Source organism: Sinohyriopsis cumingii, chromosome 13, assembly GCF_028554795.1.
Source record: "Sinohyriopsis cumingii isolate HCF-2022 chromosome 13, ASM2855479v2, whole genome shotgun sequence".
Taxonomy (NCBI): domain Eukaryota; kingdom Metazoa; phylum Mollusca; class Bivalvia; order Unionida; family Unionidae; genus Sinohyriopsis; species Sinohyriopsis cumingii.
In genome coordinates this window covers 18,194,941-18,216,698 of record NC_142973.1, presented here as the reverse complement: position 1 = coordinate 18,216,698, position 21,758 = coordinate 18,194,941, and the positions used below count along the sequence as shown (strand labels likewise).

Sequence of the window (21,758 nt, the reverse complement as noted above, 5' to 3'; positions counted from 1 at the left end):
GGTTTAATTCCTGTAGAAAATAGTCATGTAAACTTTTGCAAACACAACGGTTTTTCTGTTTTATTTGTTTGCCTTGACTATGTTTTGTATTTGCCTTTGAAAAAGACTCACTGAGAGTCGAAAGCGCTCATCCTAGTTAGATACTAGTTTTGCACTGTTCGTTGTCAGTTTATTGCATTTATGTGACAATACAATGTTGCATTTCACTTTTGAAATCTTTCCTTTATATCCACTCAAAAAACGTAGTTATCCTCTATATACGTGCATGAAGATCCTGAAATATCAACGATATTGACAAAAAAACATAAATAGAGGGTCTCAAATGGGTAACGATTTAATAATGAATTTATGAAACGAGTTGAATAATGTCCAGCTTTTTCCAACCTTGGCGAGCAAAAGCTGGACATTATTCAACGAATTTCATAAATTTAATATTAAATCATTACCCATTTGAGATTCTTTTTATCACATAGTTTTTATTTCAGTGGAAATTATTTAGATAGAAAGAAGAACGAATAATTTCGTTCATTCTGACAGACGGTGCACCTTTCATTTGTTGTGCATAAAATATAGTCCCAAAAAAGGTTGAACTAGTTAAAGTTGACTGTACTTTTTAACAAACTATAAATCAAAGAAAAAGCTTCCATCCGAATAAGCAGAACATTTATAACGACAAAATCATTTTTCGAAACAGAATGGTCAATGCGATGTGATGCCACGTTGTTTGATACGGTAAACAGTAGGCCTAGAGAACATGTTTACCCTAAATTATCACTTTCAGAACTAAACATTTTTATGTCAAATAGGATTACTGGAAGCAGAAATTCCCACATTTACTGCAATGCATTTGTGACCGGATATTTGCAGTATCTGAGTGGAACAAGAGACTGTACAGAAGACGGAAACAAATTTCTTTTTGAGTCGGATTTGCATCCCATATATACTGCGTAAAGATGCTGTGATTGGATAAAGTTCTGTCAGTTAGGAGACCCATTTATGTCCAAATTCTTCTGTGAACAGAGGTGAGTTTATTTACTTCTGTACGTTTCCATTTAAACCACGCTTGTATATACGGTGGATTCTATATGTTGCAGATATACCGCTCCCTCCCCCTACCCCGCCATCAAATAAGCAATACCCTTAGTTTTACTTCTTATTGTTGTCCTTGTCTTGTAGTTTTACGCCATTTTTCTCATTATGATATTGTTATACATGACATAACAAACCCCTGTGGAGGTAAAATATCCATATTCAGACATCCGAGATAATTTTCCTCAATTTAACTTTCGCGAGTCGAGTTCAAAAATGGCCGCCAAAAATGTTCATTCAAAACCAAACATTCCAAAAGGCAGGGTTAAAAACGTTTTCCCACGATCCCAGCCAATCAGTAAAGAGGATACTGCACAATAATTTCATGGGCTTATTTGAACCAATCAGAATCACATAAAGTGATATTTTAACATGTGGTAATATCAAAAATATGAAACTGCACATACTAAAGGAAAACATTTTGAGGAAATTCAGGATGTAAAACTTTAAGAATATTTTATTTTGCCATTCTTATCACCAGCTAAAGAAGAAAGTATATGACTTGTCACTTGTATGTTATTTGTTAGGACCTTATCTTGCGTCTTTTATATACTGTACTAGCCTAAATCCGAAACATTGTACCAACGCGGAATGTGCCAAAGCAGCTGGTATGTGGCAGTCCACGAAACATTGTTTTAGTTCATTCAGAAACAAATTTAAACAACCACAACGTAAAGAGCATCTTACGCGAGTGTACATGATTTGTGTACAAATCAAAAGAGCTGGCGTCTGCGTCCATTGTTTGTTTACAATAGAAAGTAGTTCCTTTATGCACGTGAATGCTATATGTGTATTGTCGCGCGGTTTCAATATCGAGTAATATTGCACGATTATGACAATGTAAAGTTAACGGGGAAACAAATTAGCATATAATAATTCAAGATATTGGCATATCAACGATATCGACATTACACGTACATCAAGATATTGACACATCAACGATATCGAAATTCTATGTAATTCAAGATATTGACATATCAACCATATACATAGTATCCTTACATCAAGATATTGATACATATCAAAGATATTGACATTATACGTACATAAGACACATATCACATTATGAGATCGACATTATACGTACATAAGACACATATCACATTATGAGATCGACATTATACGTACATAAGACACATATCACATTATGAGATCGACATTATATGTATATCAACATTTGGAAATATCAGTGAGATCGATATTACATGTACATCAGGATAATAAAATGTCAGTGAGATGGAAATTATACGTACAGAAAGATACTGAAACATCAACGAGATCGACGTTATATTGTATCAAGACACCAAGATACAGAAATGCCACGAGACTGACATTATACATTGCAATGGTGTGAACTTTGCAGATGTCTTAATTTTCTGTGTCATTATGACGCGTAATATTAATTTCAAGTATGTGATTTTGGCACCGAATAAAATCCTTGGCATGTTTGAGAATACTTGTACTTTAATACATCTGTTATGGACTTGATTGATTATTCTGGAGGGTCTGTGTGTTAACTGTGTCAAGCGAAACTGGTCAAGATGTAAAACTTTGGTTTTGTATATCAAAATGCCAAGGGTTACAACGTGGCAGAAATAGCGTTTGGACCTGCTGAAACATTTGTCATTAGTTGTAACTTTACAGAGATCGGGATATTAAGGAAAGCTGGAAGTGAACTTTTCCACCCCTAGAGGAGGTTGTGTTAATAATGGTGGTTAGATAAACCTAAATTCTAATTGGACAAGTTAATCTTCTTGGGCGGGTGTCTTAATACGCAAAACTAGTCAAAGTTTCTGCGCTAGGAGAAATTCTTGACTCTGGGGGGTATGCGATTCCTCGTAACGTTTATCCAAGGAACATGTAGTTGTTAGTCTTTGAGAGACAGGTAACTAGAGGTGCTAAAGGAAAAATGAAAGCGTATTTCAAAGCAAGGTACATGGTTTTAATTTAATAAATTAAGTTTCTTTGATATGAATCTTGAGATAATTGTTTGAATTTGTCTTAAATGATATATGAATTATGTATGCTAAAAATTGATCATTATTAGGTTTGCATGATGTTTAGGCCGATGAATTGTTAGCAAAAAATGTAGTTCAGACGAAAAGTGAATTTCGTTTGATCTATTAGTGTAGCTAAGATGCGAATTCATTTAACGTATGAATCGGAAGTATTAACATTTGAACAGCATAGCGGGATACACGGCTATTTATTGTCATCCGTATGTGTACATGTGTCCGACACTAAGTCAAGATAATGAATAAAAATCACAATGCAGGGGCTTAATTTTAATAAAGTGAGAGCAAGCTATGGTATCGATCAAACAGTAACGGTAATAACTTGATATACTGGAAGAATACATTAATTTGCCTGTACTGTGTTAATTGTCTATGGAAAGAGATAGTGTGTAAACAGATAGGGTATTGAATGCAAGGTTATGACGTGGAACCACTTAGTAGTTAGTGCTTTGTTAAAATATAATATGGCTGATTCTCTGAACGGAGAGAGGGTGAACGTGTATTCAGTTCAGGGGAGTGAGAAACCGAAAAGAAATTGAGTCCGCATTTATTTCGTTTCAAAATGGAATAGCTTCCACGACGGGAATTAGAGTAAACAACTGGAATAAAAGTGGGTGACCAGTAAAAGGCTGGACGCAGAGAGAGATGCCATTAAAAGCAACAACGCACGAGGAAGCCATGGGGAATACATTTACCCCTACCTATTGGCTGTATTGGATCTGGAGAGTAACACTCAGCCAATTATCAGGTTATGCAGACATACAGGACAACTAAAGTTCGAAATGCTCACCTGATTTCATGATGAAATTTTATCTATGTAAATTGAACTGCTAATTGCATTTTTAGAACTTTCTGTTAATTTATTTATCTAGTAGAGGCGTATATCACAGTTGGTCTTGAACAATTTTATTTTGTTTATCTAATTAATTAAATTGTCATATTCTGCATACTGGGGATCGCGTTATTGTATTATATATCTCTGCTCCGATCTCCATTTATTCCATCCATTAATTTCATATTTTAATATTCGCTCGATCCGAGGTATAACATCGTGTTCGATTATCCTCTAGACATCGATAATCGCCATTAAACATCGATAACCACCATTTTTAGGTAATAAGCCATTATACACGTACATCAAGATACTGAAATGTCAGAGATCGACGTTACACCTGCATCAAGTTATTCAAATGACATGAGAGCGATATTATACCTGCATCAAGTTATTCAAATGACATGAGATCGACATTATACCTACATCAAGTTACTCAGATGACATGAGATCGACATTATACCTGCATCAAGTTATTCAGATGACATGAGATCGACATTATACGTACATGATGATATTGAAATGTCAGCTAGATCGATATATTATATTAAGATATTTAAGTCTTAGTCCGATCGACATGATACGAACATGAATATACCGACATGTCAATGAGATACACATTTCATGTATGTCAAGACACTGAAATGTCACGAAATCGACACATTATATATGAAAATACTGAAATGTGAATGAGCTTGACAGTGTATGTCCATCAAGATACTGAAGTGTCGTACATAAAGATAACGAAATGTCAATGAGATCGACACATTATATGTACATGAAGATACTGAAATGTCAATGAGTCATGAAGATTAGAAAAAGCTGCATAACATTCTTTAATATTAATTTTCACCCAAACCGTGCTGGCCGTTCAAAGTTTAAACCCTGTCACTGATGAGCTTGGTAAAATTAGTGGTCTGCGCTAGGAGCTACCATGTCCTGGGCTAGACATGCCCTTGGCTAGACATGCATATCGTTGGAGTCAACAAAAGATATATGACTGGTCAGTTACACCAAGGTTTCATGAACCGTACAACATCAGTTGTAATCAGACCGTGCATGAGTGTGGGATTTTCAAAGCCAAAAGCAACCGGAGTCCATCGTGTTACCTTTTGCCCTTCGAAATCAGCATACTCTGTAATTTACGTAGCAGGTCAGTTTTGGTCAGTTTCACTCCTCAGTGCTATTAGCAGATATTCAACCCGAATATGATATTTGTTTAAAATTTTCTATATCTATAGATTGCATTCAGGGCCGGCGCCAGACCCGGCCAGACTATCTGGCGCCCTAGGCAAGGTTAGATTCTGCCCCCCCCCCCCACGGAAAATATCAATTTCCAAATTTATAAACAATAAAAGAAAATTAAAAATGCGCCCCCCTGAAATCAGCGCCCTAGGCGGCTGCCTAGTTTGCCTATATGGTAGCGCCGGCCCTGGTTGCATTACGGGTAAAAGATTTCATACTCGTATACAGCTGTCTCTTTAAACTCCTGTTGTTGTTTGCAATGAAATAATTACAGAAAATGTGAGATGGTGGAATCCGAAAACCCTGAAAAAGCCACGAACCCTGGAAGTACAAAGAAACATTCTTGCATGTGCTTGTCGAGAACGATGATCAATCCTTAAAGTCTGAGTTGCAAGCGAGCAAATTAGGCTGCGACATCTATACCCCAGACTCGTCATGGTCCGTCATAAATGTTTTGCATTAATCACAAGACATTAGTGTGTATGCGTGTGTGTGTGTGTGTGTGTGTGTGTGTGTGTGATTCGGATTTTTAACGTAGCTTTAACAATTTTTCAGTTATATCGCTACGATGTCTGCAGTGTGGGAGTTTATAGTGATGTCTAGCACTTGGGCATCATGCCGCAGACATGTAGCATGATGTACCACCCATTATCCTGACGCCAGGCCGACCAGTCCTAACACTAACTTCTTAATGCTGAGTGCCAAGCGAGGCAGCTGTTAGGACCATTTTTATAAGACATTATTGTGCAATCATTGTATGAAATAAATTATGTTTATATCCTGTATTACAAATTGCATTGCATTTCATTTCATGAAGACAGTTAGTTAATCCAATAATCGTGTTTGTGATTTAGTTTCTTACCAGTCATGATGAAGCTGAAGATAAAATAAGGCATAAATTCACACCGCTCGGCCATGGCCCCTGACACAATAGTGGCAGCGGTAGCAGTAAACGTGAACTGAAAGAAAAAGTATCCGTAGCGACTGGCTGGAAGGTCAGCAATCGCGAAATGTGTATAGCCAATGAATTGATTTCCTTCTCCATAGGCCAGTGCAAAACCAAAAATTCAATAGGATACTCCACAAATGACTGAAAATAAAAAGGACAAATATATTACTTATCTATCTGTCTGTCTACAAAAACATGAATGCAATTTTGTGTATACATCAGTGAAAGAAAAAAGTTTTCACTGTAGTAGCGATACCACCTTCATTGCCCCCTGTCAGCAATGCCGACGGTATAGAAAAAAAAATATATATATATATATATATATATATATATATATATATATATATATATATATATATAGTGACGATCTATATGGTTGGGGTGGGATGCTCCCAATATTTTATTTAAACTATTATAGAAGTCCCACCCAGGCTCTATTTTGTTGGAAGTTACATTTAGTGAAAGATAGATGTAAAGCTCCGAGTCCCCAGTCAGCAATGCCGATGGTTAGATGGTTCAATATACAAAGAAAGGTTAATATTCAATGAATAACAATTTAATAACAATACAGTAATCAAATGACTCAAATTTTCCAATTACACTCCTTCCACTCGACCCTTTAATAAGCCTATTGCATCACTTGATTAGCAGTGTGAGACTGATTTCCACCTGTGCATAAATTTCTACTCATCTGTTGTTTCCTTTCTCTCTCCTGTTTCTCCCAATTCCTTCTTCTCTTCCTCCCTAACCGTCCTCCAAATTCATCTCCTCATCCTCCTCGACTTTCTCTAGACTCCTTCTCCTCCTCCTTTACTTTCTCCCCACGACTACACTCTTGTCGACTTCGACTGTCTCGGCTACAGTCTCAATTCCTTCTCCAGCTCTTAAAGACTTGGGACCCAACGGAACCGGAAGTTCTCTGTCCCTTGGAAAGCTTCCTTTTCGATGCTTTGTCTTTCCTTAGAATCTACCTCTAAGTTCTGCCGCCAGATTACGAGTGGCTTCTTTCTCGGAGTAAACCCTATTGATATGCAATCCTTCCAGGTGTATACTAAATTACCCCTAAGATTTCGGAAGGTATCATTCGGGTCTGAATTGTAATCACGCCCTCTATCTCAACTTTTGATTGGATATCGCTGTGGACCGATCCAATCAAACTTAGCGGTCAATGTCTTTCTCGCTCTCTGTCAACGCGGGGACGGATAAGAATAAGCCCCGTTCACCCCGTGGACTTTCCTTTTGATCCTTGAACAAACCTTTAACATATAGGTATTATAACGGCAAGCCTTTGTTAAGTGACACGATCGATCGCCTTTGCTGACTCAAGTTTCTGGTCTCTTGCTGGTCATGGTAACCTTGCGTAAGAGTTCAACACAAACCCCGCGGCAATCTTTAGAGACCAAGCACAAGGCCGATGTAATATTCCAAAGAAAGGTAGATTATAGCTTATACATGACTTTGTAGCTGGGGCTTAGCAAACGTGACATTCAACAACGTATTTTATATTTAGGTCCATTTTAATTCTCTCTCTCTCTCTCTATCTGGAACCAAATGTATATGCTATAGGAATTGATGATTCTCTCTGTCGAAGATGACGTGAATATTTGACATGTGCATCCTCAACACACACACACACACACACACACACACACACACACACACACACACATATATATATACCTGAGACATAAACATGTTAAATTGTTCAATAGATCTAAAGCTTAATTTAAGGACGTCTCTGAGCATTATAGTGTGAGAGCAACGTCACCTGTATACCGTAATATAAGATATTTTGTGAGTTTTGATATTTTGATTTCTTTACAAATCTACTGTTGTGAAATACACACTATATATCAGTGTTCATTTTTCTCTAAATAACTCAGAAATGTGCATTAAAAATGCATATTTTAAATCAAAGAGAAGAAAATGAAGATAATGTGTGCATTTATCGAGGTTCTGTGTAAAACACTCCAGAAATATTTGCATACTTCCGGTGATAATAGGATTTCCATAAGTGATGTACTGTCAGAAAGTCGCTAAAGTTTAGCGTATGTGGTGATGCTGGCTGAATCTAGTGATGATTCTAGCGAATTTATGGCAAATTTGTCATGCTCATTTTCATTGTGTGAGGAAGATAAACTCCTAGTAGATGGCGAACATAATGAAACTTAAGAAGATTCTGCTCGCTGAGGTTAGACAGTACCAATTTAAGCCCGAATGAAACGAGAACATGGACGAGGACCCTAAAGAGGACATAGGGCATAATGAGGTTGAGCAGCGCTTGGGCTATTCATTCTGGTAATTACTATTTTCATTCTGGTAATTACTATTATCATTATGGCAATTACTATTATTATTATTCTTTCGTTAATGTTATTTCAATTTCATAATGAAAAGTAAAGGGCACGAATTTGGGCAAAACTTGGATGTCTTCAGAGCAGATTTTCATGTGGGCATGGTTCATCAGTAACTAGTGGTGTTAAAAGTTAAACACTTAAGACTCAGATTGTGAGAGGTGTAGAAATAAATACTTTGTTAACTTTATGGCTCAAGTTTGTTCTTTTAAACTGTGAGGAAATGCAGACCCCGAATGTACTTTGGGTGTGATTGTTTACTACCCTCCACAGATAGTTAAGTTAAGACTTTTATTAAAAACAAAAAGCAATCATAGACCTGGTGTATCCAGATGTTTAGCAAGCATATATTTTCTCTGTGGGTCCAGGTGTATACTACTAGTGTCAGAGGAAGTATACAGATTTATGGGGAAACAAATCTTGAGAATAATACATTGTTGATTAAATGTTCATTATTGTGGTACAGACGGTAGAACAAAAGTCAAAACATGCATCACACATACATATATTTCATAATTTAACATGCAAGAACTTCTCATAAATTTTACCCGCAAGTTTGCTATCTAACACAATAATGAATGATGGAGTGTATTTACCATGTATATTGGTGTACCTGTGGAAATTGCAGCAGTAAAGAAATAGCCGAGAAGTGCAGATGCTGAAAAGATATCATTATGAATTTGAATAAAACTGAGGAGGTCAGGGTGGACTGTATAAAGATATCATTATGAATTTGAATAAAACTGAGGAGGTCAGGGTGGACTGTATAAAGATATCATTATGAATTTGAATAAAACTGAGGAGGTCAGGGTGGACTGTATAAAGATATCATTATGATTTGAATAAAACTGAGGAGGTCAGGGTGGACTGTATAAAGATATCATTATGAATTTGAATAAAACTGAGGAGGTCAGGGTGGACTGTATAAAGATATCATTATGATTTGAATAAAACTGAGGAGGTCAGGGTGGACTGTATAAAGATATCATTATGAATTTGAATAAAACTGAGGAGGTCAGGGTGGACTGTATAAAGATATCATTATGATTTGAATAAAACTGAGGAGGTCAGGGTGGACTGTATAAAGATATCATTATGAATTTGAATAAAACTGAGGAGGTCAGGGTGGACTGTATAAAGATATCATTATGAATTTGAATAAAACTGAGGAGGTCAGGGTGGACTGTATAAAGATATCATTATGATTTGAATAAAACTGAGGAGGTCAGGGTGGACTGTATAAAGATATCATTATGAATTTGAATAAAACTGAGGAGGTCAGGGTGGACTGTATAACTGATCATCTAAGATATCAGAAACTTTGCTTGGATGAATATGTCCTGGAAGCAGCATACTGTGCTTACATTCAGCAATATTGAAATTGCAAGGAATCCTGTACATGAACACTTGTAGGCAAAATATTCTTACAGTAGTTATGGTGCCACTATCAGGGTCATTTTTGGGACAGGTGCTTGCTTTATATGAAGTGAAAATTATGCTTCAAAATTCCTTTTCATAAAATCCTTTCTTTCTTGACAAAATGTATCAGTACTATCACTTTACTTGAGTGTGGAATTTTACCCAAACCTTTCATTTTGATAATAGATCGTGCTAAAATCATAATTTCATTTCTTGAACAGATTCTGTATTATGACATTAAAAACATTGCTGTCTGTTCATGTTCACTTTTGTTTCATTTAGCTTCCTAACTTTGGCTGTAGTCAAATCTAATTTTATGCTAAATGTCTCGACTCTGAAAACATGAAATAAGTAACAGGAAACCAGGATACATGAAATAACATAACTTTATTCAAGTTTAAAAATTTGCTGTATATTCTATTTTCAGTCATAATAGATACATAGCTGCATAGAGGTGGCAATAACTGTCTATCACCTGACTCTGGCTTCCTGACCACTTCCTCCAGCACTGCCATCAATTCTTCAAAATAATCTGAAAAAAAATTGTTACCCCAGTAATTCAAGAAACTGAAAAATGTCGTCCACTGCCTATATTCATACTGACAATTTACCAAAGAGAATTAATGAAACTGTAAACAAAACATATAGTATTCATTTTAACATACATATAAATCATAGTTTAATGAATGAATGAATAATAATAATAATTTTTGTTGCAATATATGATTTTGAATATGTGCTACAAAAAACACTCTCTGTTAGCTTTGTTTTGATTAAAATCCTTCAAGTCCAAGTTGCTTTGCTTTAGTTAGTTTCTCCCTTCTGTGTGTGTATGTACAGGGCCAGGGCGGAGGGACCAGAAATATTACAGGGTGGGGTGGGGGGTGACTGTATTCCTAGTGATATATTCACTGTCCAACTTTAATATAACTTTAAACATTGAAATGTTATATTACTGTATGTGCTTGTATACAAGTTTTATCAAATGGTATCATTCAGTGTAGTAAAAATTGCAATATCTACATACCCTTGGCTACATATCACACATCAAACTAGTGTGTGGCTCTCATATTCTCTCTGACCCATTTCTGTATCTGAACATGCCTGTCTAATAATAGTGTCCACCTCCACACTGTGGTTCTGCAGTTTTTTATGACTCTAGTAAGTCCCTCTTTCTCCATCTGGTACTACTCTTCACTTCATTATTCTGAAGAAAAGAGAAGAAAAAAAATGGACTTATGCATAATTACCATTGAAAAAGTAAGCTTATTTTCTTGCATGAGTGTCATTTATGAATGCTGACAAGTACATGAAAGTTTGCAATATGTGTATCAATTAAAGTGTATCATTGCAAAATAATAATAAGTTCACAAGTGCTTGGTCTACTGAGACAAATGCTTACATAATCATAGTGAGCTTAGTTAATACACTGTTATATGTTTTGTTTGTTTTTTTTATTTTTCTTAAGTATCCTATCAGTCTGACATTGAACAGCAATGCTGCCTGATGGAGTATCTAGTCCCTGTAATAAGAGCATGAAAAATGTATTTCAATTTTCATGCCTTTGCAGTAGATAAAATATGGTAGTCACACATTAAGTCCTTTGCATGTATAAACAATAATTGACTAATGCACCAAACCTTTTTGCTTACTTTTACAATTAAGGGTTGATCATAAAGTTAGACATATTACCAATACACTGTAGTTTTTCTGCAATAAAAAATTACAAAACTTAATTATTGACTCATATGCTGATAAAATTTGTGAGGCTTTAGGAATCCATATCAACTATGAAGCTATACAAACCATGTAAACAGGGAATGAATGGAATGTTCACTGTGACATCAAAATGCACCACAGGATATGTCACACTATCTAATGTCTTCAGTTCTCTCTAGTGCATTATTTTCCAGGTGCTGGTTCTCAAAATTCTCATTCAGTACCTAAAAAAATAAATAATTAGAGCAGCTTTATAAGGTAACATCTTTACACCAACAGCATTAAAGTATTTTTAAAAATTCCTTTTAACTATGGTTCTGTACATTGTTACATATATCTGATTTAATTCATATTTATTTTAATTTAAGTGTTTGTCAGTTTTAAATTTTTATTCTATTATATGCTATTATAATGTAAATTTATTCACTGGAGATGATATTTTTCCAGAAAATTGGTTGACCTGAATCATTCTTTTCATAAACACCAGGTGTTGGCCTGGATGCTGACCTTAATTCAAAATTAGTAAACAAAGTTCTATTTTTATTTTAAAATAATTGGTTCTTGTCAAGGTCATGATGGGGCTTTGGGTTTAAGATGTAAACAACTTTTTTTTATTTCTTTGAGGAAATGATTGGTTTTTGTCAGGGTCATTTTTGGTGTACGTGACATAAACACGATCACGTGACCCCCCTTTGATTTCGCAATTCTGGTTTTTCCATAACTACGCATTTGTTAGTTGTAATAGAGATGTGTAGAGAGAGATTTCTCAGTTTTTTGGGCTTTTACACTTGGTGTCAAGTTGTTTTCTTTGTTGAAGCCAGATTTTTAAGTTAATTATCTTCAGATCATTTGGATTTCAAAAGGATTAATTCTTTATTCTCTGGAAATAGTTGAAGAGTGCTCATATAGAATTTTTGGAAAGACATTGCTTGCAAATTTTATTCTGGTTTCCAACACAGGAGTGTTATTTACAAGAAACTGTAAACGACAACATTGTATAGGATACGGCTTACGTCATCACCTTCCATCTTTGATTCTTCGTCGGGACTCAAACTTGAATTCAGTAGAACATTATTAGGACTTTTGCAATTTAATTCATGGATTATTCTTGGATTATTTTTGGATTTGATTCTTGAAACTGTAAGTTCTTATTTTTTCATTTTTACAGAATTTTTCCAGGTAAATAAATTATTTGTCAAATTTTAAAAAGCTTGTTGTTTTCACTCTTTCTGTGTTACTGTTTATTCGAGCCTAAACACGTAACAACATATTATGAATAATAATGCTAACCTCTCTACATTGAACGGACATTAGTATTCACACTCAGAAGCAATGGGTTATGGGTTTGACTTCATCCATTGATACAGTTGTGTATATTCTGGCAAACAAGGTAATTTACTCCCAGTGCCTCAACACGAAGGGGTACTTAGCCTCTACAATTAAACACAATCAATATATGAAGTATTCACAACATTTTGGCTTTAGCAGAAAACTTGTTTTGTCATTATTATTATTGTTGAATAAGCATGAAATAAGCATGGGGTTGCAATTGAATTTTTTCGGGTTGGGGAATAATAATGGGGGAGTGGGCAAAACTAAAATCCAAGAGACACACACGCACACACATACATACACACGCTCGTCATGGTAAAGCAGGATTCATTTTGTGGGTAAGGGTGGGACTAGCTACGATGTCGTAGCCTCAACTTGATTTGTTGTGGTTGACATGGTTACTCTAACCTTATCCTGTCCGCCATGACAGATAACGCGAGACTCTCGCCGTGACCCCTTTTCTACGTAAGTCTTGCCAGACCATATTTTGGATTTTCTACGCTATAAAATTATCAATTAAGTGCGAATAATCGCTTCTTGGTGGAATTTCAAAGTTGCCGGTAAACCGTATTTACTTCTAATGCGCAGAATTTCTGACCCAAACGGCGCCAAAATTTTACAACGATTTGTTTACATTTCCAAAAAAGGCGCCAATGTCTTTATATGGCACACAAACAAACGAGGCTGAGAACGGAAGTAATCATTATTTGAAATAATATGGTGGACGATCTAAACGAAAATATCGGCTAAAAAAGGTAAACGAGATTTTACAACTATTTCTACAATGGTTTTCGATACTTCCGGTATTAAATAAGAGGACTACTCAATTTATTGGATTACATGCAAGGACTATGTTTAAAGTTTTATTATTAGGCTAAAGGAACGCCGGGTGTGAATCACACCCAGCTTGTTCCATTAACACGTATATGCTCATGTTAGTACCCTGTCCACGAGGTACGAGTAAGGGTACTAATATTAGTACTAGGGTGGGACTAGTGTGATTTGCAAACACCCTTCCACTGAAATCGTCCTCTCCCATTGATTGTTAATTTGCTAGGTATATTTGTGGCGAGGGGTTGGGACTGACAACCAATAATATAGCAAGATAAACATGTATAAATATTTTACCCTCGCTAGCTCTCGCTTCTGTACAAGCTTCTCTCGGTCTACATCTTGTTAGCCCTGCCGTAACCCTTGATTTTTGTTCATCTGGTGTCCACGGACTCAGTTATCTGGCGAGAAAACGCGCTTGGTACTGCATTTGGCAGGAGTCGTCTGATGGTTGTAATACCAAGTGACTCTTTAATTTTATAGACGGTATCGAAATCGTCGTCTCTCAGATGGTCACTGCAGATTACCTTGCCTGTCACTGGTCGGATAACTTATGGTCCATCTACTGAATGCAACTAACAACGAAAGTAGAAATGCAGTTCCCTACAACACGTCACTTCCGCTTTGTCTTACAGAAATTGCCGAGCGCGAAATAGGCTAGGAGCGTGCTGCCTTGTGCGATAAAAAAATCAATGTTTTGTAGTCATTATTTTCATTACTGATGAGGTATTTGACATAGTACCTTTAAAAATCACATCTAGAAGATTAAATTTATCACATAAACGTAAGTTGTGTGAGTACACTAGTAGACCTTTAATGTTATGAATTTCCGGATGAAATGGGCTAATATCTCTTGTGCACATAAAAACGTATGGAGATAAGGAATAAATTTTTTATATGAAACATAAGAGATTGTTATTTTTAAAAGGCATCTTGATTTCAAAACAATACAGTGACACAAGATTTAATTTTTTTTTTTATAAAAGATCTGGATCCAGTCTTGAAAGTCCGTACTAAAATTTTAAAAAATTAGGATTTAATCAATGAAAGGCCACGCAACATAATCGAATGTTTTCTAAAAATCAGTTAAAGAAAGTCCGGGAAAATTGCATTTTTAGAGTAAAACACGAGATATAGAGTAGTGATATTTTCTCCTCAGTATCTGCCTTTATTAAAACCCGTTTGGTCACTGCTTATAATTGACGGACGTATAGGCTTATGTCTATATGTAATGCATTCTGAAGAGATCTTTTTATAAAACATTAAGAAATAGGACTCCAGTAGTTTACAGATTGTTTTGGTTTATCCTCATTAGGGAGACATATTATACTACATTCCTTCTGAGGTGATGAAAGGTGGCAAATATTACAGGCAATTTTAGTTGCCCTTATGCAATACTGACCAATATCTCCCCAAAAGACTTTAAAGAACTCAAACTGTAAATCCAGCCGATGCCTCTTTCTCACTCTCTCTCTCTCTCTCTCTCTCTCTCACACACACACACACACACACATACTCACACACACGCGCATACAATATAGTATCAATTTTAGTTTCTACTTTTCTATACAAAATGTAGTATATGGGGTGAGATTAGCGACAATGGGAATTAGCATTACAGACCCCCCTGGGTAAGATTAGCGACAATGGAAATTTAACATTAACCACCCTGGTAAGATTAGCGACAATGGAAATTTAACATGGGCAAAAAACCCTGGGTAAGATTAGCGACAATGGAATTTAACATTGGAAGAAAAAGACGTTTGGGTCTGTCTAGGGACAAGGGGAATTGAACATGGGGAATAGAGTTTGGGTCTGTCTAGGGACAAGGGGAATTGAACATGGGAATAGAGTTTGGGCTTGTCTAGGGACAATGGGAATTGAACATGGGAATAGAGTTTGGGCTCGTCTAGGGACAATGGAAATTGAACATGGGGAATAGAGTTTGGGTTTGTCTAGGGACAAGGGGAATTGAACATGTTAGAAAAAACTACTTTAGGGACAAGGGGAATTGAACATGGGATTTTTTTTTTTTTAAATTTTAAAAAAGGGGTAAGTAGTAAGGGGGGATGCATTAGCGTCAATGGGAATTAGCATTACAGAGACCCCTGGGACAGATTAGCGTCAAGGGAAATTTAACATGGAGAAAAATCGTGGGACAGATTAGCGTCAAGGGAAATTTAACATGGAGAAAAAATCGTGGGACGGTTTAGCGTCAAAGGAATTTAAACAGGGTGGGACTTTATAGCGTCAAGGGAAATTGAACATGGGATTTTTTTTTTTTAAATTTTTTTAAATTTAAATTTAAATTTAAATTTAAATTTTTAAAAAAAGGGTAGGCAATGGAAAGGCTATCTCTTTTCGAGAAATATGGCTGGCCCTGAAAAGGGCCTTTGGGTTTTTCTTCTTCTTTTAACTTCTTAACTTTTTCCACCATCCTCTTATTTTGTTCATCATTCCTTTCTTCTTCTTTTCTGTGTCCGGCATCCAGTCCGGGTGACCCATGGCTCGGAACTTGTTTTGGATTTTCATCCAATTGTTGTTAAGTCGCTCGAACTCTTCCTTTTTCTTTTTGTTTTCCACATCTTTTCTTTCTTCCCTCCATTTCTCTTTAATCTTCTCTACTTCTTCCTCCATTACTTTTCTCATCAGATCTTCCCCTTTCTTCACCTTGTCCAACCCCCATTTTACATTCCTCCACTCTGTCCAATATAATATCTTTTCTAGGAAGCACCGGACTTGGATGACATGATCCAGTGCTTCCTTCAAACTTCCCACTCTGAAGTAAGGTGGGTTAATGAAGCCTCTTGACTTATTGACTTCTTCTTCAATCATCCCTGCTATGATATCTCTTGCTGTCTTTAGGCCTTGAACTTGACTCGTTGCAAAGTCTTTCATATCTCCATGCCTCCATTCCTCTTCTATTCTTCCTAAAACATATTCTACATCCATTATCCAGAAATAGATGTCTCTCAGTAGATTGAATAGAACTGATACTTGAGTCATTTTGTCTCAGTTATTCCGTAGAATGGTTCCAACGACGAACGTAGTGGGTTCTTATACTGAAAGCGCGGACGTGATGGAAAACATCCCCCTAAAACATAAAATTGATCTTACCTAGATCATGACCAAGCAACGCGCGGACGTGAAGGAAAACATCCCCACTTTTCTCATTTCATATAATCAAACCCAAACTATACTCTCCACATACGCTAAGAAACAATAAAGAAACCCATAATCTACTATTCACACAAACTTACTTCAGCATTTACAAACACAAACGCTAACACATACACTCTCACTAATAATAAAAAGTTAGTGTTTATATTCACACTACTCTACCTACACACACATTGGCAAATCGATCGTTATTTCTTTTCTAGAGTATTGGGTAGCCCTGAAAAGGGCTGTTTTTTGAACTCCAGATGCACCTATCTAATGGTTGCACCTTCCTGGCCTGGCGCCACACACGCATCTTCTTCCCCAGTTTTCTTTCACCTTTCTTCTTGGGAGTGCAGAGGCAGGATATGTGGCTTCAGAATCCCAATTTTCGGTTTCTGGGATTCTGAAATTTCTTCTTCTCTCCTTTTCCTCCTCCTCCTCCTCTTCTTCTTTTCTTCTTTCCTCCTCTTCTTTTCTTCTTCTTTCCTCCTCCTCTTTCATTCTTGCTTCTTCTACGATAGCCTCCGCTGATAGTTCATTTACTATGCGCCTGGCATATTCCAGGTGCATCTGGAGTTCTAACAGTTTCACTATTCTGGTCTTCATTCTTCTGGTGGTGTTGATCAATCAACAAGGGTAGCTAGAATGCCGAGCGAGTTTCAATTTATAGTGAAAGCGCGGACGTGAAGGAAAACATCCCCCTAAAAACATAAAATTCATCTTACCTAGATCATGACCAAAAAGCAACGCGCGGACCTAAAAGAAACACTCACTCACTTTTTATGCTACCCATCACTATTTTAAATTTTTTTATAAATCACTTCAATAGACTATCCACATACGCAAAGCAATCCAATCTAACTCCAAATATACACCTCAAACACCAAAAAAACATGATTTTAATCTACTATTCACACCAACTTACTTAAGCACTTACAAACACACAAACACATACCCTCACATTTTTTAAAAAAGAGTTAGTGTTTATTTTCACACTACTCTACCTACACACATTGGCAAATCGATCGTTATTTCTTTTCTAGAGTATTGGGTAGCCCTGAAAAGGGCTGTTTTATTTTTTGTTTGCTATGGCATTCTTTTTTAGTTTCTAAGAATGCGATGTCCTCTGAGGATAGACTTTCTGGCGATAGGTCTGCTTCTTCGGAAAGAGAAGAAGAACTCTTTGGTGTCGATACGGCAATCGACAAAACCTCTGTCAGCTTCAGGTTGCTGCTACTGTTGTTGCTGCTGTTGCTGCTGTCTCTGAAGTCTGTACTTCTCTGTCCATTCTTCTTTTTCCCTGTTCATTTCTTCTCTGAAGAGCTCTTCTATCAGGTCTTCAGTGATTTTTAACATTCTCACATTCTCTATTTCTTCTGGCTTCGGTATCAGACTGTGTCTGACCCTATGCAAATTCACGTAGGCTTCGTTGAGTTTAGCTAGTTTGGAGCACATCTTCTTAGGAGGATGAGTCGACAATGGATGGTAAGACTGGAAACAACCCCCGGTTCTTAAAGTCAAAGCGCGGACGTGAAGGAAAACATCCCCCACACGGTTTTTTCGAGCCGCAACGTTCAGTGAGTGTCATGAGAGGGATAGTAAGAAATGAAAGAGCATCAATCCAACATTCTTATAGCTAAACAAAAGACAAAGGCATTTTTTTTCAAAACACAACATTTTTTATTCAAAAATCACTTAACACTAACCAACAACAACTCTAACATTTTTTAACAATAATCCAACACTATAACATCAAACAATTTTTTTCAAATCACAAACATTTTTTCTCAATTGACAATCTACTTTAAACAGGGCTGACAACGTTGTGATTTCCACTGTTGGAAATCATTAGGCCATTGATGGACACTACGTTTCCTAGCTTGAGACAAAAGATAAGCATAATGGTCACAAAACCATCGATCTACTTTCACATCGTTTCTAGCAGAAGAACGAGGATCAAAATGAGTCACTAAATGTTCTAAGGAATAGCCCAGGCTGCGATGATGCAGAAAATACACACAGTACTGTCCACACACCAAGGAATCTGTGCCTTGTAATTTCACATTATTGAATCGGGTGGTCTGAGCATTTCTTCTCATAAAGTCGATGATATCGTCTTCCAAAGGGGGCAATCCGTACGAATCGAAATATTCCACACATCCTTCTTGAGGAAAGTAGACGGCTATCCAGTGGGTTCCTGGGAGATGACTGTCGTCCGTGTTGATCACGTAAGCTTGATGGTCTTTAGGTTTGCGATGAGGGAGTTCATCTTTAGCACAGACGACAGGATTCCAAGAAGCTGTATACGAACTGTGGTTCAAAAGGTAATAAAGTTCCCAGGTATCCATTGATTTGTGTGTTTTCTTCTTCACAGATAATAATAAGTCGTCAATTCGATCCTGACTTTTTGCTTGAAAATGTCTGACAAGTAACCGTTTCTTCTTTTCGTCTCCTCACTCTGATTCAGGAGAGCTTCGATACGATGGATCTCTTGAGTGGTTAATGGTGGACAAGAATGTTCACGCAAGTCTTTATACCACTGATGCAACACGTCTTTGTTCGAGATGAGACTCCAAGCTTCGTCCAGATACTCGTCCAATTTTTCTTCTTGACTTAACATCAGACATTTATCGTGTTGAATTTGACTGGGATGATCGTTTTGACATCCATAACAATTTTTCTTGATCAATTCCGTCATTTTTTCCACCAAGTGTTTGGCAAAACAGGAGACTAAATGGGCTTCTTGTTCTGGCCATCTCGACTTCATCATGACAACTTCTTCGTCTTTGTCTTGAGATTCTTCTCCTTCCACGGTCTCCTCACATTTCATGTCCAAACTTTCTCCACTAGGTAAAGAGGGATAACAGTCTTCCATGGCTTCTAATAATCTAGAATGACTTCTCTCAAACTGTTGATTTCTATGGTATTATCGAATTCGGCATACAGGATGACGTTCACTGTCGCTGGTAGTTCTTTTGCAAACTGAAGTTCCACACGAATCTGGCCGGATTTTATAGGGTGGAAATGTCCCTCGTCGCTGCCTTGGTCTGGAGTGAAATCGAAAGCCCACAAAGCATAGCCTCCTGCATAATCTTCGTACTCAATGCCGTGACTGGTGTTGGTTCCTAACTGGCCGGTGGCTTCGTACAGGGACAAGTACGATCTCAAGTAATTCATCTTCTCGTCAGTAAAGTCAGGTTCGAAAGGTCGGGTACACAAGGTCTTACAATCGCGACTGACTTCGATTTTCTTCACCAAAAACTGTTGAAAGTTGAAAGGATTTTCACCGAAGGCTCCGTTGAAGGCTGAATTCAAGACCATACCAAGGATTAAACGTTTGGGTAACTGTCCTTGAAACAGATGATCTTCGATCATAGAATGCTGTCCCTTGGGAATGGTGAACGTTTTCACTTCCACACGTCGTATGGGATACTTGGCGGTCGTTCTGCTCAACGTTTGACTGATTTCGTTACCCACTTTGGGTAACACTTCTACGTGCCGTACGTAGAGTTTGGCCTCTTCGATTTTGCTTTTAGGAGCCTTAGCAGGATCAGCCTGCAAATGGAAAGCGGCACTGCTGAGATTCAGTCTCAAGCGGACATTGACTCCGTTCAGCAAATATTTCTCTTGCAACCACATGTCCAAATGCAAACGATCCATCAGTTCTAAACTCCTCTTGTTTAAGATTTTGCTTTCTCTTGCCTCAAAGCCGGAATTGGTTCCATCTGTTTTGTCGAACTTGCCCGCTTCGTCAGGTACCCACAGCACGCAGGCATTGAGATGAGTATCCTTGGCATCTATTCCGTACGTCAAGAGATTTTCCAGGTAGGCACGGTAAGGGTATGTATCCATGCTGCTGCTGACTAGTTTGTTATTCAAGTACAAATCCACTGAGCTGAACAAGGAATGCATGAAATTGTTGACGGGAGCTATTTCTTCACTGTCTTCTACTGGACCATTATCTTTATCTAGAACTTGGACTTTCAAGTACAAGTAACTGCTATTCAGATCGATGTAATCTTCGGGCTGTCCCTTGATTTTAAACTCGATGGGAGCGGAATCGGTCAATGAGGAGACGGGATGAAATTCCACCCATTGGGATTCTTGCATGGTCATCATGGTGGGGGGCATGGCAAACAGATCCAGTTCCGTCTTGGAACAGGCGCAAGACTCTCGGTGCATCATTTTTGTTGCTGTGTCTCAATAATCGAAAACGTCTAAGTCTCGAACGGTTCTTCTTCTTTTTTTGATCTTTCTCGCTTGAAGTCTAGTGAAAGGGTGTTTTCTTCGTCGTCTCTTTCTGCCTTGTCCTTGCTGAATGCCTGACTCGGTAGCGTGCAGGGCATTTATAGGTGTGTCTCGTCGGCCTAAAATGTCTTTGCCCGTTTGCAGCAAGACATTTTTGCCTGCCCTCATGAAGGCTTCTTTAGGGTTTTGTTTGTCGATGATGACATTTTGGAGAAATTCTTTGCCTTGCGTCAGTGCCGCATCTTTCAAGGCGTGCAATCCGCGTGTCACCATCGGTTTCAACACCGGGGCCACCGAACGAAAGGCCGATTTTAACATGTCTCCTAAACCGTGTCCTCGCTGTCGAGCAACCCCTCGGTACACTGGATACATGACTTAGTTACGAGTCGTGAGAGAACCGTTTTCGAAAATGGAGTTTCACCGTGACTTTTCCTTTGGTGAATGGAATATTTTGTCCCAAATCTCCTTTTATAGTAATGTTGACCGTGTCCAAATACGACTTGCTGACAGGCAAATAGTGAGGATGGACAAATTCGCGGTGGACGTGGTAAGTGTTTCCACCT

At 37.4% G+C, this 21,758-nt stretch overlaps 1 long non-coding RNA gene and 1 pseudogene across 2 annotated transcripts in view; both read right to left on the bottom strand.

Moving 5' to 3' along the window:
- The window catches only part of LOC149785004 (putative ammonium transporter 1), an 82,764-nt pseudogene extending 76,516 nt beyond the window's left edge, over positions 1-6,248 (bottom strand). Inside the window, exon 1 of the transcript XR_016425346.1 lies at positions 6,044-6,248. The product of XR_016425346.1 is annotated as a putative ammonium transporter 1 (transcript). The remainder of the gene's footprint in view (positions 1-6,043) is intronic.
- A 4,023-nt stretch (positions 6,249-10,271) lies between these two features.
- LOC149785003 (uncharacterized) lies at positions 10,272-14,377 on the bottom strand. Its single transcript, XR_016425347.1, has 4 exons — positions 14,083-14,377; positions 11,710-11,846; positions 10,931-11,110; positions 10,272-10,435 (listed from the first exon to the last, which is right to left on the bottom strand). It is a non-coding gene; the product is annotated as an uncharacterized LOC149785003 (long non-coding RNA).
- Positions 14,378-21,758: the final 7,381 nt, after the last annotated feature.